At 41.2% G+C, this 26,671-nt stretch overlaps 1 protein-coding gene across 5 annotated transcripts in view; it reads right to left on the minus strand.

Moving 5' to 3' along the window:
- EPB41L2 (erythrocyte membrane protein band 4.1 like 2) overlaps nt 1–25,565 on the minus strand; it is a 238,778-nt gene extending 213,213 nt beyond the window's left edge. For all 5 annotated transcript variants that reach the window (XM_062186757.1, XM_062186758.1, XM_062186756.1 and 2 more), the window contains exon 1: nt 25,473–25,565. The gene's annotated coding sequence lies outside the window, so the exon portion shown is untranslated. The remainder of the gene's footprint in view (nt 1–25,472) is intronic.
- Nucleotides 25,566–26,671: the final 1,106 nt, after the last annotated feature.

A 26,671-nucleotide genomic window follows, 5' to 3' on the forward strand; every position in this document is an offset into this window, starting at 1 on the left:
TGAAAAGAACTATTGCTTACGGGATGACTGCTATCCATTTGAGGCTCTACATTAAGACAAAGAAAAAAAGCAAATTTTAAAAACCAGCGTGTTTTTTTTTTTTTTAAATGTCAATGACTTCCCAAAGGTTTGGAAACACAACTGGTATAATGTTCATTATAGAACAACTCTCCACAAATCCAGTTCATACGCGTGAACTTTTGGTGAAACCTCATCTGTTTACTCCAACCAGAGGAAATAAAGCTGTCTGCAGGAAACAAGGCAGTAGCTTACTGACCCAAGGTTGCAAGACTGACCCTCTCCATGCAGAACATTTAGCTACGTTATGCTGGAATAAAAGGCAAAGGTTACTATGCAAACTGCTTTTTATTTCCTCTGAGAATGGACGTTATAGCTGTGAAGTATGTTAGAACCCCTGCCTTTCCAAATCTACGGTCCTTTAATCCATGGCCCATCAATCCAACTATCAGAATGGAAAAAAGTAATGAATATGTGATTTAAGACAAAACCTGACAACATGCAAACTCCTGAAACATTTTGTCGTAATGATAAGTAAATAATAAACAATTTTATAAGCGTTAAAAGATCACAAATCATAAAATGAGACGAGGCCTTAATCATCATCTAATTTCATATGATTTTTCATAGAGTTACAAATAAGGGCCTTAAGTATAAAAGTTTTACTCTGATCTACAGCATTTTTCTATAATTTAAATGTTTTTTGTGCTATGGCTAATGGATATTTGATTTATTCTCAAAAAAAAAAAAAAATTCGTATTACCAAATGGACAGAAAAGCCAGTTTGAAGGAGCTGTCAAAGTGGAAACTATTTGAACATTAAAAAGAAGGGCTGGGGCTGGCAAGAGTAAGTTAAACCACTGCTTGTGACCATGCATAGTGCTATGCCAGTTCAAATCCTGGATACATGACTTCCAATCCAGTTTCCTGCTACTCCACCTATGAAGGTAGCGAATGATGGCTTAAACACCTAGACCTAGACCTCTGCTACCCATGTGGGAGACTAGGATGGAGTTCCTGGTTCCTGGCCCAAACACGGATTTTGTGGCCATTTTAGGAGTGAACCAGTAGATGGAAAATATCTCTTCCTCTCTCCTCCTTCTCTTCTCTCTCTTTTCTCTGTCACTGTCCCTCCACCTTTCAGATAAATAATCTTTAAAAAATAAATATAATCCATTGAAATATGCTGAATATGTAAAAATTCTAAAGTCAATGATACTAAAAAAAAAAAAAAGAGAAATATGCCAAAAAAAAAAAACTTGACATACCTTTCATACACAACTTACACTGGACAAACTAAGTATTTATCCTACATTCAAATAAAAAAAACTGTACTTCATGGTAATCAAATAGCCCACATTAATAAGAGAAAGCTATTTTCTACAGAAAATTGCAAGCTAATAAAACTGAAGGAATAGGCTGGCGCCATGGCTTAACAAGCTAATCCTCCGCCTTGCGGCGCCAGCACACCGGGTTCTAGTCCCGGTTGGGGCGCCGGATTCTATCCCAGTTGCCCCTCTTCCAGGCCAGCTCTCTGCTATGGCCCGGGAGGGCAGTGGAGGATGGCCCAAGTGCTTGGGCCCTGCACCCGCATGGGAGACCAGGAGAAGCACCCGGCTCCTGGCTTCGGATCAGCGCGATGAGCCAGCCGCAGCGGCCATTGGAGGGTGAACCAACGGTGTAAGGGAAGACCTTTCTCTCTGTCTCTCTCACTATCCACTCTGTCAAAAAAAAAAAAAAAAAAACTGAAGGAATAAAAACTTAAAATTGTCTCATTTAGGATACAGTCTGCCAGTACTACAAAAGTTCTGCAGATTGGTGCACAACAATATTACTGAACTATACACTTACAAATGGGTAAGATCATAATTTTTTATGTGTATTTTACTACAGTTTATTTAGAAATCTCATTTTATAACAATTTTTCTACTCTCAATGAGATAAAGTTACTTAGGTAAAATCACCAAAGATACTAACATTAGGTGAAACACTGATAAAGAACTACCTTGTCAGTTTCATTCCTCCTACATCATATGTTAGTATGAAAGGGAAATTCTAAGTTTACAATGGGAAGACCTGCCATCACTTTAATCAACCCTAGCTTTACTAACAAGATAACTGTATTATATGTTTCTTGATATGCTGCAATATGAAATATACAAGCTGGTTATTAAATACTATTGCCAAGAATATTTATTTAGAATCTAATCAAACCTTTAGATCTAAATTTTCTTTACAGAAAACACAGAGAATAGAATAATGAATTAAATACTAATACCACTATGGTATTAAACTAGGCAAAGCAATCCAGAAAAAAGTTCTAGAAAATATTAGGCTACATCTTACATTTCTCTAACAGCTCATTGTCATAAAACAGGAATAAAAAGGGGAGGAGGGGAGCAGTATTTTAGATTATAAGAGATGTAAGTGACATAAGCCTAACTAAATGCAATTTGTGCTATTTGGCAGGATCCCACTTTGATAAACACACTATAAAAGCTGTCATAGGGATGACGAGAGATTTTAATACAGCATGGATTAGATAATATTATACAACTTTTGCCAACTGATTATTTTGTGTTCTAGCTAGATGGGAAAGTGTCCATTTTTTAAATACATGTCACCAAATAATTAAGGGTGAAATGATATGTTCCATAATTTAAATTACTTCAGAAAAAATATAAGGGAAAAAGTTAATGTAATGAAATCATGTATGCAGGCAACAATCATCAGTGACTGTTAAAAATCACTAAGTAAAAATTTGACAGGAGATAAATCAATCTGCATGAAATACCTGAGCCCATTAATTAATCTTCATCCCCAAAAAAGAGCTAATCACACAATATTTCTTGATGAGAAGCAAACGGAGATAACCACTGACAATTATCAAGGATTCTAGCCCTCTCTGCCATCCCTCTCCCCCAGATCACCACCAAATCTTTTGACAAAGCATCAGATCCACCTATTTATTTGTAATAAATTCAGAAGACAGAAATATAAGCCACTACCAATAAGCAGAGACACAATTAACAAAATCCAGAGTGTGGGAAATCTATAGGACAAACTATAGTTTCTTCAACAAATAAATTGAAAGAGGAAAAAAAGTATAAATAAACCACATGTTAAGATCTTCAAGAGACGTATCAACCAAATGTAATATAGATTTTATTTAGATCTCAACTTGAGAAAAACTCTAAATATTTATGAAATGAGAGAAATATAAAAACTCATTGAACATGTAATGATATTAAGGAACCATAAAGTTTCTTAAATATGTTGACAATACTGTGGTTTTGATTTTTTTTTTTCAAAAAGTGCTTATCCATTACACATATATAAAAGTAAGAATGAAGTAAAAAAATGGGATTTGCTTTAAAAGCAATCCAGCATGGAATAGGGTGGGAGGATATGGGTTTGGAGGATACTCAGATGAAACAAAATTGGCTATATGTTGGAAATGAGCTAGAAGATGGATACATGAGGATTTATTAACATACTGTATGTTTGCACATGCTCTGATTACAAAAAGTATTTTTTACAGAAATATAATAAAGCTTGGAAAAAACTCTAATCACAAATTTGTCATAGAATTTTCTTCATCTAACACCTAGCAAAATGAACATTAATGAAAGTAAAAGAAAATAAGAACTAGAAGATTTACAAGTATTGACAAAAGACAGAAATAAATTATGTAAGACCTATGTCACAATCCTGATAACTAATGAAAATCAAAGAGTGCAGTAACAGTAGCATAACCAATCCCTATCTCTTGGAAAGTATACCAAAGACAAAGGAAAAAAAAAAACTAGATGGTAGGGATATAGATGTTCACTATACTCTCTCTATTTCTACATTTGAGATTTTCCATTTAAAAAAAGATTACAGGGGCCAGCACTGTGGTGCAGTGGGTTAACGCCCTGGCCTGAAGCACCGGCATCCTACATGGGCACCGGTTCGAGACCCGGCTACTCCACTTCCTGTCCAGCTCTCTGCTATGGCCTGGGAAAGCAGCAGAAGATGGCCCAAGTGCTTGGGCCCCTGCACCCGCGTGGAAGACCCAGAAGAAGGTCCTAGCTCCTGGCTTTGTATCAGCACAGTTCCGGCCGTTGTGGCCATCTGGGGAGTGAACAATCGGATGGAAGATCTCTCTCTCTCTCTGCCTCTGCCTCTCCTCTCTCTGTGTAACTCTGACTTTCAAATAAATAAATTTTTTAAAAAAGATTACAAATATCCTTTAAAGGTTTATTGCAGAGTACACTTGATCTCCTATGCACAGTGATTGCTTTCTGACTAGCCATCTTCCTACTCTAATCCTCCTACTTCCAACTGCCAAGGAAGAGAAGTGGGGGAAAGTAGTAACTAGGAATTCTGGCTTACTGGGTGAGAAATTTAAGCAGCAAAACTGAACTGTTTCCATTATTTTTCTAGAAAAATCAAGACTGATTTAACTGTGAAAGGTCTTACTTTAACTGGAAACCTTTTTTATGGTCCCTAGAAATTACTAAGGCAGCTGCCTTCCCCTTTTCTGTTTTAGAAATGAAGGTGGACTAGAAACTTCTGTGTAATTTGTATCTGGATAGAGTTTTTACAGAGATTACCTTCCTTAATTTCGAAGCAACTCCATCTGTTTTCATGGGGAATTTGGTTTAGGCTGATTTCAGAAAATGAAGAACTAAGAAATCCAAACATCCTTACAATTAGCTTTGATACTCCTTGAATTATTTTAAGAAATAAAAAGACAACTGAAGTACCCTTCTTAAAGGGCAAAAAAAACTAGAGGCAGGTGTTTAGCCTAGCAGTTAAGACACCACTTGGGATAACTTCCCATACCAGAGTGCCTGGGGTCAAGTCCTAGCTCACTTTCTGATTCCAGCTTCCTGCTAACCCACACCCTGTGGGGAAGCAGGTGATGTTCCCTGCCACCCACATGGGAGACCTGGAATGGGTTCCCTGTTCTCAGTTTCAACCTGGCCCAGCCCCAGATCCTGTGGGCATCTGGGGAGTAAACCAGGACAGAATCCTATCTGTGTGTCCCTCTCTCTCTCTGCCTCTCAAAAAACAATACAAAACAAACAAAAAAAAATGTAAAAAGAATAAATGTTTTAAAAAATTGACAGATCATTGTTGTGCTGTGTCAGGTTAAGCTGCTGCCCAAGAAGCCAGCATCCCAAATGGGCACTGATTCAAGTCCCAGCGGCTCCACTTCTGATCCTGCTCCCTGCTAATCCATCTGGGAAAGCAGCGGAAGATGGCCCAAGTGGTTGGCCTCCTGCCACCCATGTGGAAGACCCTGATGAAGTTCTAGGCTCCAGGCTCCTCAGCTGCTGTGGCTTTTTTGGAGAGTAAACCAGTGGATTTGTTTTTTAAAGATTTATTTTTATTTGTTTGAAAGGCAGAGTTATAGTGAGGCAGAGAGAGGTCTTCCATCTGCTGGTTCACTACCCAGATGGCCACAATGGCCAGAACTGCACCGATCCAAAGCCAGGAGCCAAGAGCTTCCTCTGCCACACAGGTGCAGGGGCCCAAGCACTTGGGCCATCCTCTATGGCTTTCCCAGGCCATAGCAGAGAGATAGATTGGAAGTGGGAGCATCCAGGACTCGAACCGGTGCACACATGGGATGCCAGCACTGAAGACAGCAGCTTTACCTGCTAAACCACAGCACCAGCCCCAACCAGTGGATTTAAGATCTCTCTCTTTCTCAATCTCTGTAACTGCCTTTCAAGTAAAATAAATAAATCTTTTTTTAAATAAATTGAACAAAAGTTGATAAAATGCCTACACATGTTTTTTACCAATTTATAGAATGAAAAGAACAGATTAACTACACTACAGAGATGAAATCAGCAAAATAAAAATTGTGAGAATAATAAAGGACAATTACCCAATTTCTTAAGAAACAAATAAGTTACAAAGAAATATGAAGTAACAAAGGGAGCAAACCGATAACGAGATATGAAAAAGCTATCCTGATTTACCCTTTATATTTCTACCAGATGTTGGTAACAGAATATTTCTTTAGCTTAACTATGAAAATACCCAGTTGTTGATCACTCAATAAATATTCCTCTATATAGAAAAAAAGAACTATGAAAGAAAACAAAGACAATTGGAAATCTGGACACAGTAAATATATGATGATATTACAAACCTGTTAATATTTTGGATGCAATAACGGGATTGTGATGTTCTAAAGTCTTATCTTTCAGACACGCACACTGAAACGTATGCAGGTAGAATAATGAAATACCTGGGATCTGCTTCAAAGTAATACAAGACACCTCAGAAAGTTCATGGTTGGGGTGGGCAATTGGCCACGCAAGCAGCAATAAAGATGTCCCCTGGGACTCCCTCACCTGCCATCTCTTAGTGACTGCATTCAAGTCCTGGTTCTACTGATTCCAGCTCCTTGCTAATACAGATGCCAGGAGAAACAGTGATGCCTCAAGTAGCTGGGGCACTGCCACCCACATTGGAGACCTGAATTAGGTTCCCAGCCTCAGCCACTGCAGCCATTTAGAAAAGTGAACTAGCAAAGATGAGTATCCTGTTTCTTTCTCTCTCTCTCTCTCTCTCTCTCTCTGTGCCTCTCAAATACATTTTTAAAAGTTGAAAATAGCTAGAAAACACAGTGACACACTGTTGAATTAAGAAAGAGGACAGGGGCCAGCACTGTGGTGTAGTGGGTAAAGCTGCCTGCAATGCTGGCATCCCATATGCACGTAGGCGCAAGTCCGGCTGCTCCACTTCCTATCCAGATCCCTGCTAATGTGCTTGGGAAAGCAGATGACCCAAGTGCTTGGGCTCTTGCACCCACATGGAGATCGGAAAGAAGCTCCTAGCTCCTGACTTTGGCCTGGCTTGGCTCAGGCCATTGTGGCCATTTGGGGAGTGAACCAACAGATGGAAGATCGATTCATTCATTCATTCATTCTCTCTCCCTCCCTCCCTCCCACCCTCTGTCTCTTTCTCTCTGCCCTCTAACTCTGCCTTTAAAATAAATAGATCTTCAAAACAGAAAAGAAAGTGGGACAGTGGCAAATAAAATTCAGAATTAATATTAGTCATCATTAAGTAACTTCAATTATCTTAAAATGTCAGCAAGTCATAATGAGAACCACAACATCTTAGATGTGAAAAACACTCAGTGGTCACAAAGTCCCTTCTCCCACAGTCCCTTCTTGAGTCCTTCAAACCTTGGTCAAGCACTCCCTTTCAAGACAGCTCCACTCCATTTGCCACTTGCTCTGTTATAAAAGCTCCTCCCATGCCAAATAGAAAACTTTCCTTGACAAAATCTCTTAGTTTTCTACAGAGAGAATTTTTCAAAAACATATCACAGTCCATTGATGAGTTGTACACCCACATTAGCCAACAGTTGACTGGAAATTATTATTAAGTAGAAAAGAAAGCAGAGCACGCTGCACACAGGACTAAGAACTAATTTGTGAAACTTCTTTGAGTCACATACAACACATATATACTCTTACAGGCACATTTATTCATTTTGAATAAAGGGTCAATGCGTAAAATCTGTTTCTTACAACAGAGTTTTGGGAAAAAACGAGAAAGCCAGTGCTCCATAAGTTGCCCAGCCCAACTCATTACTCCATCAGGTATTTCCACAACTTGTTCCTTCTGTGCTAGTTTCTTTCACCTCAACTTCTCAATCACCTTTTATGGACATGGTTTCAGTTTCTAAAAGTTCCTATTCATTTTTATTGGGCCAATATATACTTAGTACACATTATGTACCCCTTAAAATATGGTATCTACATTATCTAGAGCAATGAAAAATTATAGATTACAGCCTACACTCTACCAAATATTTCAAATATTCACTTAAAAACTTTCTTTGAGATGGTAGAAATTTCTCTAAGTCATATAAGGATCCAGAGCTCTGGAGAGAGATTTGAGTAAACAGATTATGACAGTAGGTAAAGTCTTGGGTGAAACAAAATTAGAGCTAAGAATCAAAGGCAGACAGAACCCAAGAAACAAGAGAATCTGAAGGGATAGTCAGAGGAAAAGATGTCAGCAAAGAACAGAAAGAAAATGTTTGTCAGGAGAGAAACGCAAAGACAATGTGATTGATCCAAAATGTTAAAAACTATACAGGGAAAATAATATCCAATAGATTTGACCTCTAGGCCACCCATTACTTGGAAAAGAACAAGTTCAGTAGAATGTGTGTTATACTGAGGAATAAAAGATATCACTACTTTTTAATAATAGTTACACCGCAAAGAAGGCACAGACTGTTTCAGAAGTCATGTTATCAGAATCTCAACTCAGACTGAAGTCTTTTCAAGGAACTTGTATTCAGGTGGACTTTTTATTTCCAAAAAATTGATTTCAGCTAATTTTTCAGTGAACAAGTCAATCTGTATACAGCTTCTGTAAAATCTATAAATCTGAGAAGCAGCACTTGTTTGTCATCATAAAAATTCACGGGCAAAAATATGCTGGATAGGAGACCAAAGTTAACATTTCAGGAACAAACACCAACCATAGGCCTGCCTCCACCAAAGTCATTTGTCCAAAGTTGCTAGAAAGAGTAAAAACTATCAAATGCCTGCAAAAATCCTGTCTGTTTTTTCTGTTAGGAAGAGCACTTTAAATCACTTTCTCCACAAATGAATAGGCCACAGACATCATATATGAATTGGGACTTATTTCAGGATATCTGAGCCACTTAAGAGAAGGCAGACACAAGAAACAACATCACTCTCCCAATGTCACACCCAGCGATTAATGGACTGGGACTAGGGCTTGACATTTGAACATTTTCTTTCTACCCTCTGTTCCTTACAGGGAAAAAAAAGGAGGAAATGATTTGTTAAAATTCCAATTACTACAGACTCAAACTCCCACAAAACTCTATACTACAGATACTTCAAGGTACTCAACTGGAGACACAATCTGACCATTCCACAGTACTTTGGGCTACTGGTTTCAACAATTCCTTTGTAATTCAAAGGAAATCCAGATGGAGTCAACATTTCATATTTTTAAAAAGGTAGAGGAGGTCATGGGCCTTTGATACAGCAGTTACCACACTTGGGATGTCCACAGGCCATAACATTTGGGACAACCACAGGCCATATCAAAGTGCATGAGTTTCAGTGCCAACCCAGCTTCCTATTCCAGTTTCCTGGTGACGCCCATCTTGGAAGGCAGCAGGTGACGGTTCAAGTATATGGGTTCCTGCCTTCCATATGAGAGCCCAGGATTGAGCTTCAGGCTCCTGGCTTCAGCCTAGCCCAGCCCTGACTGTTATAGCAATTTCAGAAGTGACCCAGAAGATAGAAGATCTCTCTCTCACTCTCTCAAATGAATAAAATAAATTTTAAATATTTTAAAAACTGGAGAACAAAAACATATTAGCAGTTACCGCCTTACTTATTCTATAAGTTTCTTCCATTTCCCCTTTTCCCCTTCCTAATTAAAGCTTATAAAGGAGCACAAATAGAATCTCATTAACTGCTTTCAAGTTTCTGAATGAAAACTACCCACCATAATCAAATTATACCCTAATACCACAGTGTAGCTTTGGCTCTGGTTCAAGACACTTACCTCTGGGGATGGCGACTAGAAACAGGAAGGATGTTTGAAGTTTACAGACTCTTAGGGATAATACAGGACAGTGGTCATGACTACAGGCTCTGGAGCCAGACCATCTAGGTTCAAACTGGTGCTCTGCCATTAATTAGCTGCATGACCTTAAACAAGTTACTTAAGTGCCTCAGTTTCCTTTTTAGGATACCTAGGACGATAGTACAATAGTACCTACCACACACAGTGTTACAATTAAATAAATAAATGTATATAAAACTGCTTATACAACAATGTCTGGAAAATATTAGGTATTCAAGAAATGATATGAAGGTGACTTTTTGTTTTTATAATTAGTATCTTATAATTCAATGTATTCATATAATTCAATATATTCATATGTCTTTACAAAGAAACACTGATTAAAATATTCAATTATACTTTAATTGAAAATACAAATTACAATATAAAATAAGCTATCTCCTACATTAAAATTTTGCCTGTTAGGAAAAGCACTTCAAATAGTGATTGTCAGCTATAGCAATAATACCAACAATTTACATAATAAGTTTCTAAACTAGTGGATGATCAATGTTTAAGGCACATACCTTCCACTCTACACTGTCAGACACAATCACACATGGCAAATTCCTTTGATGTTAATAACTGTACAGTTTTATTAAAATTCAGTCGGCTAAAAAAATATTTCACTTGGTTGAGTTCCAGCATATTGCCACTAAACTATACAAGGGAGAGAGAAGGAGGGAGGAAAAATAAAAATCTGAAAACATTAAAATCTAGTACAAACACAGGCAGAAGTCATAGGAAAAAACTTATACAACATCAACAAAACCTTGAAAATATCCTGGAGTTTGAAGATTAATTCAGATTTGGCTTAGAAATTGTTAGGGTTTTTTATAATTATAGTAATTTTGTGGGAGGTTGTTAATTTCTTTTTAACATTGGCTACAGCATTCCCTGTGGGCACAACGCTGCATTTCAGAGAAACTGCTTTCAGTGATCAAAACAATATTCAGGTATCTATTCCAAAAATGTGACAAACAAATACAAATGAACAACTTTCTGTATTCTACAAACCCAGTAATGAACATAAACTTTATTCTGGAGACCAACAGTACACAGCAAAAGGGTAGGGGAGAGGGAATCTAGGGAATCTCACTCACAAACAAAATGACATGTCTGAAATTTACTTCAAAATGTGTGCAGGGAGCTGGGGAGAGATAGAGACAAGAAGAAAAAGATGAACCAAGTCTGGCCCATACTGCCAGTAACTGCTGAAGTTAGGCAAGGGTACACAGGATTCCTTATGCTACTCTTCCCTCTACTTACAGAAATATTTTAAATTTTCCATAATAAAAAGTTCAACAGACACATTTCTATAATCACAAATGGTATTCTTCTTTCCAAAAAACTACTCCAATAAGTAACCAGACACAGTAAAAATACGGCTTAAAAATTTAAAAAAAAAAAAAAATCCTTAAAGAGCCAAGCTATCCTTCCATGCTGTTGTAAGTGCAGCATAGAGCAAGTTATACAAACATCACATATCTATAGAATGTTCTAGAATACTCCCTCAAGTCTTTCATTTTAAGCTGTAGCATTGAGGATGAAGATGAACTGTGTCAATTAGGTGGGGGCCACATCTGTACTACATATGCAACCCACATCTACAGCTCTTCACAGCAGAGCTGCAAAAGTTAAGAATATCTTCAACGTACCTTTATTTTCCTGTTTTCAGTGGGGGTAGTGAGGCAAGGATGAATGTGTTCACATTCCCATATGTGCATAATTTAAAACAGACAATCTTAGCATTAAGGAAATTAAGACACAGGCTTTACTGATGTTGATTTTAATGGCCAAGATCCAAAAACAGTTCTTTTTCAAGCTCATAGATAAACTCTTGATTTGTCAGTGGACAGACTGAACTCATTACTTGACACTCTAACCTTTCCCACACACAGTTTCTATTCACTTTATTAAAGAGAAAAGTTTCCTTTTTCTCCTTAAAGAAGCGGATTCAAGAAAATTTTTCAAGGGATATGTTCAATTAAGAGCTTTTCTGCTCTTAAGTGAAGCAATTAAACATGGAGTATGAGAAAAAGTAAAAGATTATCATAATAAAAATGGGCTCTAAAAACAAAGGTTGAATATAAGCCATTGTCTAGCACACAACCACTGCCACATTTGCTTTTCAAATATTTGTGAAGGCATTTGGCATCATTTTCCAATAATCCCAAAGGGCTTCTACTTCCTTGTTTTTTTTTTCAACAGTATTTCAAAAAGTTGACACATTTATTGAACTATTTTTGGTAAATCAGCTCTGTCTACCTTCAGGGCTCAAGACACAAATATATAAGAGCTACAGGACATCCTTTTAGCAAACAAAACTTGGCAGGATTCCTGAGTTCTCCAAGAAAGCTTCAACTGGCAACTAGGTGAACAGTCCAACACCACAGTGTAGACGGAACAACTCTGGACACAGGAGATCCTGGCTATGCCTGAAGCTCTATTACCCAACTGCTGAATGATCTGGGTACTTGTAATCTCTTCTTTACCTGTAAGATCCATGGTACAAAATTGTTTTATCTACAAAAACGTTGATAATTTATTTAGAAAACAATAGAAACACAAATTAACAAATAAAAACAGTATTTTAAAAAATTCACATAAAGAAAGGAAACACTTAGATGCCTATGCCACACTCAGCACATACAGTTTCATGTTGTTCTTTATTAAGAGAAAATACATGTAAAAGTACCATAAGCAAAGAAATCAAATTTTGGGGGCCGGCACTGTGGCATAGTGGGTAAAGCCGCCGCCTGCAATGCCGGCATCCCATATGGGTGCTGGTTCTAGTCTCGGCTGCTCCTCTTCCGATCCATCTCTCTATTGTGGCCTGGGAAAGCAGTAGAAGATGGCCCAAGTCCTTGGGCCCCTGCACTCACATGAGAGACCAGGAAGAAGCTCCTGGCTCCTGGCTTCGGATAGGCTCAGTTCCAGCTGTTGCAGCCAGTTGGGGAGTGAACCAGTGGATGGAAGACCTCTCTCCCTGCCTCTTCTCTAACTCTAACATTCAAATAAATAAATAAATCTTTTAAAAAAAAAATCAAATTTTGAACCTACACACTTTTCAAAGTTTAGTTATTCATATAATTATTTTATAATTTTTGCCAAATCCACAGCCACTGAGGATTACTTACTTAATAATTACTTTTAGGGGCTGGCGCCAGGGCTCACTTGGTTAATCCTCCACCTGCGGCGCCGGCATCCCATATGGGCACCGGGTTCTAGTCCCAGTTGCTCCTCTTCCAGTCCAGCTCTCTGCTGTGGCCCAGGAGGGCATTGGAGGATGGCCCAAGTGCTTGGGCCCTGCACCCACATGGGAGACTGGGAAGAAGCACATTGCTCCTGGCTTTGGATCGGCGCAGCGCCAGCCGTGGTGGCCATTTGGGAGGCGAACCAATGGAAGGAAGACCTTTCTCTCTCTTTCTCTCTCTCTCTCTCTCTCTGTCTAACTCTATCTGTCAAATAAAGAAAGGAAGAAAAGAAAAAAATTACTTTTAAATTTGCTTTAAGAATACATATTTTAGTTTTTGCTAAGTAACATCAATGAAATAAAGTTTTCAGATACCTGTATGGTCTTCTGATGCACAAAGAAATATTTACTTAAGGATTAAAAGAGAAAGATTCATTTAAGGATCATGTCAAATCACTTCCCATAGCATCACTCTTTGGAGAAACACTGCCTATTTATTTATTGCCTCCCACACCTTCTACATTAATGAACAGAGTATTTGAATTTATGAATTTCAAAAACTCACCAAGCAACTTAACACTGATTACATGCACTCATGGCCACGAGATTTTCCTGGAGCTTCATCAGACCTCACAGTCATTACTAACCCACTAGCTTTTTATGTGGAACCTCCCCTTCTTTTTCACCTTCTCCAAGACGTATACACAAAAATCACAAAAATCTGTAACATATGTACCTTCACATTATTGCAAATTTCACACCTTATTTACACTGTACTTATAATGTAAAAGTTTTCATCCTAAAATTATCCTAACAGAACCCACATGAATTAAAAAATTACCCTAATACCCAAAATATACTCAGACTATTTAAATTTATGGCAGCAATCATGTGTCAGTCTAAAGGCAGACAAAACCAAAATATTCCATAAGCTCTAATATAAAATTGCCATTTCTGACATATATTCACCAAATTTAATTGTGAATTTGTAATTCTTGTTAAATTACATATTTATCAGCTTATACTGAACTAATCATTGGAATATCTCAGGAAAATATAATAAAGTTACATAACTCTTCCTAGGAAGCCCCTTCTTGTTCAATAACATATCAGTCCAGTCACCTACTTTCAGCCATCCTAGATGTCAATCCCCTCACCATGCCATTCTGCTCTGTTTACACATAACTAATCAACCCAGAAACTGACACAGGGAAAAAAACTGAAATTGCATTATGGCTGCAGTCCTTTACCCAATGTGAGCACCACAATAATCTTGTGAATTTCATTTTTAATCAATTTAAAACCCTAAATCCAGTGGATTGAGCATGAGTTCATTTTTTTGCTCTCTCTAAAACCACACTTAAATGACAGTAAGGAAATAAAAAAGCATAAATTCTCAAAAAAAAAAAAAAAAAAAAACCAGGAGGGGGCAGGCCAGCAGATGAGATATGCCAACAGAATTTTAGAAGATGGAAAGCAGATGTACAAAATAACTGACTTAGCAGACCCGAGGAAGCTGAAACCTGAGTTCCTGCTCTGGTGGAGGCCTACAAGAAAGAAGCTGATCGTTGAAGAAGCCCTGAAAATCTTCCTGAGAACCTTAGGAATTGTAGGTTCCAATACTTCTGAGGACTGAGGTAAGAAACAGAGCTTACAGAGCCTTTAAAGCTTCCAAAGATGCCTTCCCATTTCAGAGGGAAAACAGTCACTAACTTCGAATTCTATACACAGCCAAACCGTAAAAGACATCAAACTGAAAGGTAGAAGTGGACATTTTAAGACTGGAAAAAATATCCTCAGAATACAACTGCACAGCAGATCTAGAAATACATGCAGTGCAGGAAGATAAAGAGCCCAAGGAGGATGTCTCCAAGGAAAAAAAGAAGTAGAACTCAAAAGATAACCTCATGTTTGACCTTTTTGGCAGGAAGTTTATAGTTCCAACACAGTCTAGAGCTGAATCAAGGATGGGTACATAGAAAACCAAGCAAATGAGGGGGGGGAAATAAGGTAATTAACTTCAGAATAAAACAGAGTTGATAAGGAAGAACATGAAATCAAAGTACTTCTAGTGACTCAGCTTTGAATATATAGGCTGGAGATAATGTGAAGAGGGGATTCTAGATTTGCCTAAAGGAAAAGGGACTTAGTAAAGAAGGCAGACTCCAAACAAAGTAGAAAGACAAGAGGTATCATTATTTAAAATGCAAAAATTAAGAAGCAGAACTGGGCAATGTCAGCAAGATGGCAGCTTTTTCAAAGACTGCTCCTCCACACCTGGATATATGAATCTGAACAACTACCCGCCCAAAAATTCGTAAGAATTAGGGGAAATGTCAGTGAAATCAAATTTTTGACCTCTAGTATGTCACCTTCTCTCCCAGAAAATGTATAAACTTTTAACAACTAATAAAACAAAAATATTTGTCATTTTGCTTAAAATGAGAAACAAGAAAATGTTATTTAAATACAAAACATACCATAAAATAAGCCCAGAAGTATTGAAAGGCATTGCCTGTGGAGAAGAAATCTATCATGAAGATAGCTACATTGGTCTACTGCTTTTCCTTATAATCCCTGAGGTATTATCTAACTTTCTAATTTCTAAATCATATACAAGCACTCTGGGGAATGTCATTTGCACTGTAAATGAAATAGGGAAAAAAATGGAAAACCACATGAAAGACAAAAATTGGTGGGCAGGCACATTTTATTCTTGATGTGTTTCATACCCTGGTATTTTTCTAATGTAGAAAAATCAGACTGGAAACATTACATGAAAAACAAGATGAAGGGTACTCTATATCCAGCATGAATCAAGAATCACACAACTAAAAGTAGTACCCACATCTGCTCCATAATCACAATTTTACAGAAGAAACTAGCAGGCAGAAAACCAGTCAAGAAAGCAAGCCTGTCTTTCATAAAAAAAAATTAGATACTGCGCATGCCAACAAATTCCAAAAAACTTCAGGGCAGGCATTTGGCCCGGCACTATCCTCACCACTTGGGACACCCACATCCCATATACGAGTAACTAGCTCAACTCTCGGCTAGTCCATTTCCAATCCAGCTTCCCACTAATGTGTACTCTGGGAGGCAGCAGGTGATGGCTCAAATACTTGGGTCCCTGCCACCCGCCACGGGAGACACAATGTTGTTCTAGGCTCCTGGCTTCAGCCTGGCCCAGCCCTAATTGTTGCAGTTATTCAGGGAATGAACCAACAGAAGATTTTTCTTTCTAGTTCTATTCATTCTCATTCTCTCTCTCTCTCTCCTGTCTCCCTCTTCTCTCTCCTCTCTCTCTCTCTCTCTCCATTTCAAGATGAGAAGAAATAAATTTTCTGATAGTGCCCACGGCAGGTGTTGTGGCATGGCGGGTTAAGCCATGGTTTGCAAAACACACATACCACATCAGAAAGCCAGCTAAAGTTCCAGGTGCTCCACTTCCAACCAAGCTCCCCACTAATGTTAACTGGGAAAGCGGAGATGATGGTCCAAGTTATCTGGACCCCTGACACCCACGTGGTAAATCCAGATAGAACCTGAGGGCCCTGGCTTTGGCCTGCCTAGCCCCAGCTGTTGTGAGTGAACCAGTAGATGGAGGATCTCTCTCACTCTCGTTGAGTCTCTCCCTCTCTCTGTCACTATACCTTTCAAATGAATAAATCTTTAAAATAATAATAATATTAACAAGCAGTTCGCTACGTAAATTTTTTTAAAAAAATAACACTTCGGGGGCCAGCCCCATGGTGCAGTAGGTTAATCCTCTGCCTGTGGCGCTGGCATCCAATATGGGCACCGGTTCGAGTCCTGGCTGTTCCACTTCAAATCTGGCTCTCTGTTATGGCCTGGGAAAGCACAGAAGATGGCCCACGTCCTTGGGCCCCTGCACCCACATGGGAGACCTGAAGAAGCTCTTGGCTCCTGGCTTTGGATCGGCCCAGCTCTGACCATTGCTTACTTACAAATCGTGAAAGGTATATCAAGGGGCCGGCACTGTGGCATAGTGGGTAAAGTCGCTGCCTGCAGTGCCAACATCCCACATGAGCACTGGTTCGAGCCCCAACTACTGCACTTCCACTCCAGATCTCTGCTATGGCCTGGGAAAGCAGTAGAAGAAGGCCCAAGTCCTTGGGTTCCTACACCCACATGGGAGACCTGGAAGAAGCTCCTGGTTCCTGGCATCAGATCAGTGCAGCTCCAGCCAATACAGTCGTTTGGGGAGTGAATCAGCAGATGGAAGACCTCTCTCTCTCCCTCTGCTTCTCTCTCTGTGTAACTCTTTCAAATAAATAAATAAATCTTTAAAAGAGAGAGAGACAGAGAGAAAACCAAAAAAGTATAAAGTATGACTCTTAACTAGATCTTAAACCAAACTTTTTCAAAAACTTGTACTTGTGACCAGAGATTTTGATATGCTAGTTGAGTATGTGACGCGATGCTATTAAGGAATTTTTACTGTCATGATGTCATTTCCACTATGTGTTCAAAATAGTTCTTACCTTCTAGGGACACATGATAAAAGATTAAATGAGGCCCGCACCGCGGCTCACTAGGCTAATCCTCCGCCTTGCGGCGCCGGCACACCGGGTTCTAGTCCCGGTCAGGGCGCCGGTTCTGTCCCGGCTGCCCCTCTTCCAGGCCAGCTCTCTGCTGTGGCCAGGGAGTGCAGTGGACGATGGCCCAAGTCCTTGGGCCCTGCACCCCATGGGAGACCAGGAGAAACACCTGGCTCCTGCCATCGGATCAGCGCGGTGCGCCGGCCGCAGCGCGCCTACCGCGGCGGCCATTGGAGGGTGAACCAACGGCATAAAGGAAGACCTTTCTCTCTGTCTCTCTCTCACTGTCCACTCTGCCTGTCAAAAAAAAAAAAAAAAATTTAAAAAAAAAGGATTAAATGATAAAGTTTTTAAGTATTTTTTTAAAGGCGAAGGAACATATACATAGGGTGTAACATTAAACTTCAGAGAACCAAAGCAACCAACCTAAAAGCTCTTAAGTCATGAAGTCTAGTATGAAATCGGAAACACCACACCTGCCACATGTCACTGAGGGCCATCTCATGTTGGGCACTGATTAATGAGCTCCACAAACTATGACTCTTCAGGAATCCAAAGGTCATTCTTCATAAAGGGAAAGATGGGAATTCATTGCTGGCCCTGCAGGTAGAAAAGCCCCACTGCCAGCAACACCCATTTTCAGGGCATGCAGCTCTATGCTTTCTTGCATCTTCCAACCAAAACTTAATAAAACAGGTGCAAACTCAATCAGCCAAAATAGTCAGCTATCTAATCCAAGGGGTTGAAATAGTCCAGAAGTAAAACAAAGGGAAACGGGGACAGAACTGAAACAAACTGGGGGAGGATGACCCCTACAAAAATAGGACAAGAACTACAAAGCTCTACTTGGGTGTCCTTGCAGTAGAGGAGTGTGAGCCAAGTATTGCCACAATCTTCCAATTTTTCTAGCCAAAATAAAGATATTTATGTACAAATCTTCTGATTTCCTAATGTTGGCAACCAATTTAAACTCTAAACATCTACATTGGGAGAAAACATGTCTGCAAGTTATTTCACACACAAAAAGAGGTGCTGGATCTATAAAGGTCATACACGCAGAGGTGTAAACATTATCAATACAAATTTCATTATTAGGCTTTTTCCCATCAAGTTTAGTGTATTTATAGACAAAGGAAGTTATAACATAGCATAGCCCCAAAAACTTTATACACTCAGAATCAGTTATCTCTAACAACATTAAAAAAAAAAAATACATTCTTCTTGTGTATTAAAACTAGATCCCAAAGACTTTGCCACATATATGTATATCACCAGGACAGAGTTTGGTAGGTCAGGGTTTAATGAAAATTCAGAAATGATAGATACTGTACTGAAAATTGTTAAAAGTGGTTTTAACTTGTGATCGCCATAGGAAATAAATTTCATATCAAAGGCTGCACTTCTATACAAATAATTATTCCTGACTACTGCAAAAAAATTTGCTAACCACATGATTCACAAGCAACCCACTAGGTCTTTTCTTAACCTAACAATTTTCACAGATGCCAGGCACTATGTGAAGCATTTTATAAGCATTAGCTCATTTAATCCTCATATAACTCTATGAGATAGGTATGATTTTTTAATCCCATACTAAATAAACAGACTTTCAGAAATAATTTGCCTAAAGTCACATTGCTCTAAATGGTAGTCTAATCAGCACAAGATACTAAAATTTGTTATTCATCCCTTCCAAATAATATATTCATGAAAGACATTTGTGAGGAATAAAAGCGCATTCATTAAATTAACAGGTAAGAATGTAAGTGACCAAGACTGCATCAGAATTCAGTGTAGCCTTGACAATTAGGTAAAAGGAATCAAATAAAAGAATCAACTGAATGGAAATAAGTACAAACTGGTGAGGGGTGGGAAGCAGGAATTAATGATGAAAGTGAAATAAAGTAATATAAAAAAAAGGAACCCCTTCTAAGTCTTAGATCTCCTAATCCTAAAAATAAGAACTGAATTAGATCAGATCTCCATCTTCTCTGTTCCCCAAACCCCTTTTAAAAACTGCTCCCAGCCAGTGCGCAGAGCGAGTTGAGCAGCCACCTGCAGTGCCAGCTCCCCATAAGAGCCCTGGTTCAAGGCTGCTCCACTTGGGATCCAGCTTCCTGCTAATGTGCCTGGGAAAACAATGGAAGATGGCCTAAGTACTTGGGTCTCTGCCACCCATGAGGGAGATGTAGGTCGAGTTCCAGGCTCCTTGGCCCAGCCTTGGCCACTGCAGCCATTTGGGGAACAAACCAGTAGATGAAAGATCGATCTCTCTCTCTCTCTCTCTCTCTCTGTCTTCCTCTAACTCTGCCTTTCAAATAAATAAATCTTTTAAAAAAAAAAAGCTCCCAAAATATGTCTCTCAATCACTGACTCACTCAATAAATACATGCACACACAGACCTTCTGACTTACATTCTTTTTTAAAAAAAAAAAATTTATTTATTTGAAAGGCAGAGTTACAGAGAGGCAGAGGTAGAAGCAGAGGCACAGAGAGAAGAAAGAGATTCTCCATCCACTGGTTCACTCCCAAGATGGCCACACAATGGCCGGAGCTGGGCCAAACCAAAGCCAGGTGTCAGGAGTTTCTTCCAGTCTCCTACATGGGTGCAGGGGCCCAAGTTCTTAGACCATCTTCCACTGCTTTCCCAGGCCAGAGCAGAGACCTGGATGCAAAGTGGAGCAGCTGGGTCTCAAACCTTCACCCACATGGGATGCAGCACTGCAGGCAGTGGCTTTATACACACTAGGACACAGCACTGGCCCCTGAATTACATTCTTAGGCACCTTAAGAACCTGAAACTCATTTGGAGAGTGAACCAGCAGATGGAAGCCCTAGCCCTCTCTCTGCCTCTCTTAAAAAGAGAGAGAGAGAGAGAGAGAGAGAGAGAGAGAGAACGAACCTGAAGTTCATTCCCCGGGGCCTGTTCCCCACTAACCCCACTCCAGGTCAAGAGTCTGAACTAGCTATCTCCAAGCTCCCTTCTAGCCTTCAAGGTAAATTACTCGAAGGTGAAAACCAACTAGCCTCTTTGGACAAAAAGGAAAAGAACCAAAGAAGACTGACAAAGTAAAAATTACACTTTATTTTGATGTCTTCAACCTGCTGGGATGTGTACACATATTAGAATAAAGGGACTAACTGCTGTTAGAATGGTGGTTAGGTGCAGCTCTGAAGCTCATCAGGAAGGCTAGACACCTGAATTCAGGGCTTAGAAAAGATGATTTAGAGTTGCTAGTCAGACTTACATGACAAGTTTTTAAATGTTTATTCGTTTATTTGTATTTGTTTGTAAGGTGAAGCAAGACAGAGAGAGAGATCTTTCATTCACTGGTTCATGCCCCAAAGGGCCACAATGGCAGGAGTTGGACCAAGCCCATGCTAGGAGCCAGCAAATCCATCTTGATCTCCCATGTAGGTAGCAGGAGCCCAAGTACTTGGACCATCATCCACTGCCTTCCCAGGCACATTATTTGGGAGCTGGATCAGAAGCAGAGGAGCCAAGACTTGAACTAGCACTCCAATATAGGATACTGGTGTTGCAAATAGCAGCTTAACCCATTGTACCATAACATCAGCCCCAATAAAATAAATCTTTAAATAAACACACACACAGAGAGAGAGATATCTGTGAAGAAAAAAATATGCCTTTATTTTTAAAATAACTGAGAACTTGAAATTAGCTCAATTTCAATTTATGGAAAAAAGAAAACAAAAGCACCAAGAATGCACTCATAGGCCACGCGACATGCATGCCAATAATAAGGGGTAAAAAGACATCACTTAGAAAATTCAGGGGCCAATGGGTTAAGTTACCAGCTGTGACACTAGCATCCCATATGGGCACCCATTTGAGTCTTAAGTTTGTCATTTCCAATCCAGCTCCCTGCTCATGTGATAGGAAAGCAATGGAAGACAGTCCAAGTACTTGGGCCCTGCACCCATGTAAGAGATCTAGATGAAGCTCCTGGCTCCTGGTTTCAGCCAGGCCCTGCCCTGGCCATTGCAGTCATTTGGGGAGTGAACCAGGGGAATGAAGATCTCGTTCTCTGTCTCTCCTTTTCTCCTTGTAACTCTTCCATTCAAATAAATACATAAATCTTCTAAAACAAATGAGAAAATTCAGGAAACTCCTGAAATTCTCAGTAAAATAAACAGTGTTCAAACACCTAGGAAGTAACTTATAGATCATCTACCCTTCTAGACAAGGAAAACACTCATCTAAGAAACCTACAAAGAGGAAACAGCATTCAGTAAATTAAAAAAAGGCAAATTCTCTATATGAAAAATGACATGATACTTCTAAATGAAATATAACAAGTTTCTACAAAGTCCGTTTCAGAAAATCTTCACTAAAAGCACCTCCAGTGTATTTATATAAAGTTTCAATTAATTAGCTCATCACATATGCATTAAATACAAGCAATGTGTAGGTGCTTCACGTAACAAATATATAGTAATCCCTGTCTCATAAGAAAAACACACATGTTATAAACAAGGAGCCAAAAACCAGTTCTAACCATTAATCATTTCTAGATGATATTAGAGATGATTTCTTTCTTTCCTTTTTGGATTACCTGTAACTTCTAAACAACTATATCAGTAATAGCTAACTTGGAGGCCATTTCCCTATAGTCAATGATACCAGGCACTGACTCCATTTTGGAGTTTAGTCTGGAGCACTACCCAGGCAAAGGAATGATAAAAATCTTATGAACATCAAGTTGCTGGCTTCTGCCAAACATGGCATTCCCAAAGGATGCTCTGTCTAGAATCTGTGGGGGAATCATACACAACTCTTCTATTTACTCAGACCTTCCAAAGAGGCTGGAAATATTTGTGTCTTGAGGGGAGGGGGAAAGGGCTGAGAGTAAATTTGCTGACTCCTAATGGTTCAGCTCTGAGATTCCAAGATTCTATAAAAGAGCAGTAAATTAGGGTTTGGCTAGTATTTGCGGAGTACTGAAGCCAGCATAAACATTTACTTGAGGCTTTTAAATCTGTAAGGGTACCCAGTGGTTAGGTACAGTAATTTTGAATCTCAAAAAATCAAACATGGCCACTAGAAATGTTTCTAAAAAAAGGTGGGGTGGAGGAGATAGGCACATTTCCTTTGTTTTCCCCAAGTAAACAATACAGATTTTAGAAATGTAAAATGTGATTCTAAGTGATATTGATCCCTACAAACTGTTTTATTGCCTTATAAAAATAGTAGCAATTCATACTTTCAAAAAAGTTCACATGCAGCTCTTCAACCGACTACTTCAGTTCAAAAAAGAAAGAAAAGGGCCCATTCTTTCCCATGGAAACAGAAACAAAGTCCAAGCTTCAAAAATATTTAGCATTCTGCTATATAAAATATAAACTCCACATTTCTAAATAAAATGGCAAAGATACAAACTTTGTAGGTCTCTAACCACAGCAATATGAGAGTGGTGATTCAAAGAAGAACCTGATGTTAAACCTAACTATACAATATTACTAATTACAGAGAAATTTTACCAATAAATATTTTGGTTGAGGACTGCTTTGTCATCTTTGCAAGTATTTTTAGTTGAAAGTAAGTGGTTTGGTAGTATATGTGGACATGGCTTTGATTTTTAAATGTATTTTTATATTCTGGTCACTGGTTAGGTTTTCTAAACTCAGTTCTTTAGAACTGGTAATCTGGAAAGGGTAAACCACAAACCTGTTACGTTAAGAAGCAAAAGACCTAACAAGCCCACCAACTCAGATCAGCAGCAAGCTAACCCGGAAACCTCCAGGGCTCACAAACCAAACCATGCTCCAGATAGTCCCTAACTCCTGAAGAACATCTGCATATAAGCGAATTACCAAGACCATCTCTTGAAATGTAACAGAAGCCATTGGGATGTACTTGTTTTATTTGTATAGCTGTTTTCTTGGTGGGCCTCCCTTCAGATTCCTACCCTCCCCCCATCCAAATCTCCAAATTTACTTCCTTCTCCTTGGACTTCAACTTAAATCTCGCATTTTAAATATATATATACACCCAGTTACTACAAAATAGTCCATAGCAGTGAACGTTTTTCATACAAATTAGCCAAGATTTTACTGAAATTCTAGCTTTTTAAATTATTTTTTAAAAACATCTTTTTAAACAATCCCTATCCAATTTAGATCAGGAGTTTGAGGGCTGGTAGCTCAATTCACTCCCATATTTTCTTTCGAAGGTTTTTGCTGAGTGCTCTGTTTCAACTAGAGGTAAAAGATTAAAGAACTGTTATGACTAGCTCTTTCTTAAAGAGGGATGTTTTAAAAGGAAAGAAACTGTCTCTTCTTGTTACTGTAAATGAGCAGCCTCTTGTTCTCAGCAGTCCGTCTGCACACAAGACCACTACTGACTTCAGTGGGAATTCTGCCCAAAAAGTGAGGAAGACAGGATAGGATTAAATGCGTGCTAAATCCACAGCATTGTTTCAAGCCACTACCACTTCTCCAGGAACCTCGAAGAGTAGATATCTGAGGTTTGATGGTGGTTCTCAAACCTGAATTTCAGAAATGATCACTTGAGCTCTGACAGGTGACATAGCAGAGCTCTTTAAAAGTTGTGTCAAACTCGCAGCCTGATGGATGTACTCAGCTGGCCCTTATCATAATTTAAGATTGCATTGCAATGCAGCCCCATTAGAGGCTGCAACAGCAATCCACTGATTTCGCGCAGCACAGGGAAACTGAATGAGATTAAGCACCCCTCGATCACCAACCAGTAAAACCTGTCCAAAGCCTGATCCTTCCAAATCCCAATCCCAACCGCCAAGAAACTGACTCAGTTTCCCCCAATTATGAGGAATCTCACAGGACACCAAACTAAAACGGTAATTCTCGATACTGTATTATAAATAGGCAGGGAATCTAGAAATAATGGATTCCGACGAAAGAGCAAAGGGGGTTATAAGGAGGAGACTGAAGAAAATAAACGAATGAAGAAACACCTGTGACAGCCTTTTATTATTAGTTCAAGTGAGAGTAATGAGAAGACGCTCAACACACACGTGCCATTTCAGATGCAAGAAGTTCCAAACACTGAGCATGGACGTGACTTGGACAAGAGAAAATCCACGGCTGCACGAGGCCCCCCATCCCTGCCACCCAACCGCGGCTCTTAAAAGCCGGGGCAGCCACTGTGGTGTGTTCGGGGAAATTCACAGAAGGGCGTCCTGAGTCAGGAGACCCCTCCCAGAAATCAGAGCCGAGGCCGGGGCTGTAGAAACCTCACCGAGAAAACCTGACCTCCCGGGAGGTCGGCGGGCAGGGCAAGTTTCGTGACTGATGACCGCGCCACAGTCGCGCAGCGTCCCCGCCAGGGTCCGGGGTCCCCGGGCGCCGAAGCCGAACCCGCGCGCTGCCTCAGATCCGCCGGCCCTCAAAGTGCTGCCCACCCCAGCCAGGGCCCCCGGCGCGGAAGCTGAGGAGCCAGCCAGGCGCGGTGGGACCGCCTGGGTTTCGGGACCCGGCACCAAACGTGGCTCCCGGGCGTCGGCGGGGGGCGCGGGCGCGAGCGGCCGCCGGGCCCGATCCGCGCCGCGCGTGGGGCCGGCGTGCCGTCCTCGCCCGGCTCCCCGCAGCCCTCCCGCGCGCGGCCACAGCCATCCTCCTGAAGGGCGACGCCGCGGCCGGGTCCCCACAGCCCGCGCCGCCGACGGAGCCGGATTCCCTTCCGTACGCGTGACCCTGAGCCCACGGCACAGCCGCCGGGACGGCGCGGTCCTTCCCACGGGCTGGCCCCCCAGGGCTCCGCGGGGAAGCGGGGGGTCGCAGCGGATCGGGGAAGCGGGGTTCCGGCCTGGAGCAACAGCCCGGACCCCGAGGCGGGAATCCGTTCGGGCAGTGTAGACAGGAGAAGAGAAGCCCCAAAGCCGGCCTCCCTCCCTGCTCCCGGTGGGACCGTCCCGCCGCCGCTTCCTGCCGGGGATCAGCTTCCCAGCTGCAGCCGGAGGAGAAATCCGCGCCGCCCTGCAGCTCCGCGGAGACCCGCGGCGCGGCCAGGCCCCCGCGCCCCGGGACCTCCATTCCGCAGCCCCGCACGCCTCCTTACCGCGACGCCGCACCTCACGAGCCGTCCCGCTCCGCTCCCAGCCGCCGGCCAGCCCCGCCTGCCTCCTCCCTCCGCTAGGTTTCAAATTGAAATTCCCTGGCTGAGGCCGTCAGCGGACTCCGCGCGCAGGCCCCGCCCCCTCGCGGCGGAAGCCCCTCCCGCGCCCCCGCCGGACGCGCCCCCGGCGCGGAAACCCCCGCGGGGCCGGCCACGCCCCCGCGCCAGGCCACGCCCCCGCGCCTGCAGGGAGCCCTGCACGCAGGATTCTCCGCACGCGGCCGCCGGGTACCAGCGGCCCGCAGAAATGCGCCGCATAATAACTACTAGGGTCTGCTTGCGGGGCCTCCTGCCCGACGGATCCCGGCCTGCGGTGCGCTCTCAACTTCTCAGTTAAGTCTCTGACCTTCATTGGGTAGCTGTTCCTGGGGACAGCGTGGAAGGAAAACGGGGTCCCTCTCAGTGCAGAGTGGGAGCAATGCTGTCCCCGAAACAGCATTGGAAAGCAGCCATCTGTTCTTCCCGCGGGAGGAACGGAAGGGATTGGGCAAAGCCCAGGGCGTTGGGGCCTTTAGGCTCACGCTCTGTGGACCTGGATGATGGACCACGATGAGGCCAAAGAAGCTAATAGGAGAAACCTAGGTTAGGGCCAAACTGTGGAAAGCCACAACACACGCGCGCGCGCACACACGCACACACACACGCGATAGCTTCCTGTTCTGTATAATTGGACTGCTGTCTCAAATTCTACTTGTCACATCCTTTTCGATGGTTTACCACGCGTCACACTGGTGTGCAGCAGGGCGCCTGGCTCACTGCCCACAGCACCCTAGGACTTCTTGTGCTTCGCCTCCTCCCGTGCGTACTGAGGTCTTCAGTGATTCCACCTCCCCAAAGACTCCCTTTCTTTCCTGAACATGACATTTTGTGAAATTAACAGTCAAACACAGCCTGGGGAAGAATACCTTCCGTGCGTATCGTGCTTTTCAGTTCACAAAGCACACTGACATTCTATCACTTACTGCTCACCATAACCCAGTGCAAAGGGCAGGGCGGATGTCTGTCCATTGCATCAAAGAGAAAAGAGTTGAGAAGACTGAGTATTGGCTAACTTCTGGTAAATATTAAAAAAATAATATCAGCTACCATTCATTGTGTGCTTTGCATACTGGGCATAATTTTGCATTCCTGCATGTGTTAAT

This window comes from Lepus europaeus, chromosome 3 (assembly GCF_033115175.1).
Source record: "Lepus europaeus isolate LE1 chromosome 3, mLepTim1.pri, whole genome shotgun sequence".
Classification (NCBI taxonomy): domain Eukaryota; kingdom Metazoa; phylum Chordata; class Mammalia; order Lagomorpha; family Leporidae; genus Lepus; species Lepus europaeus.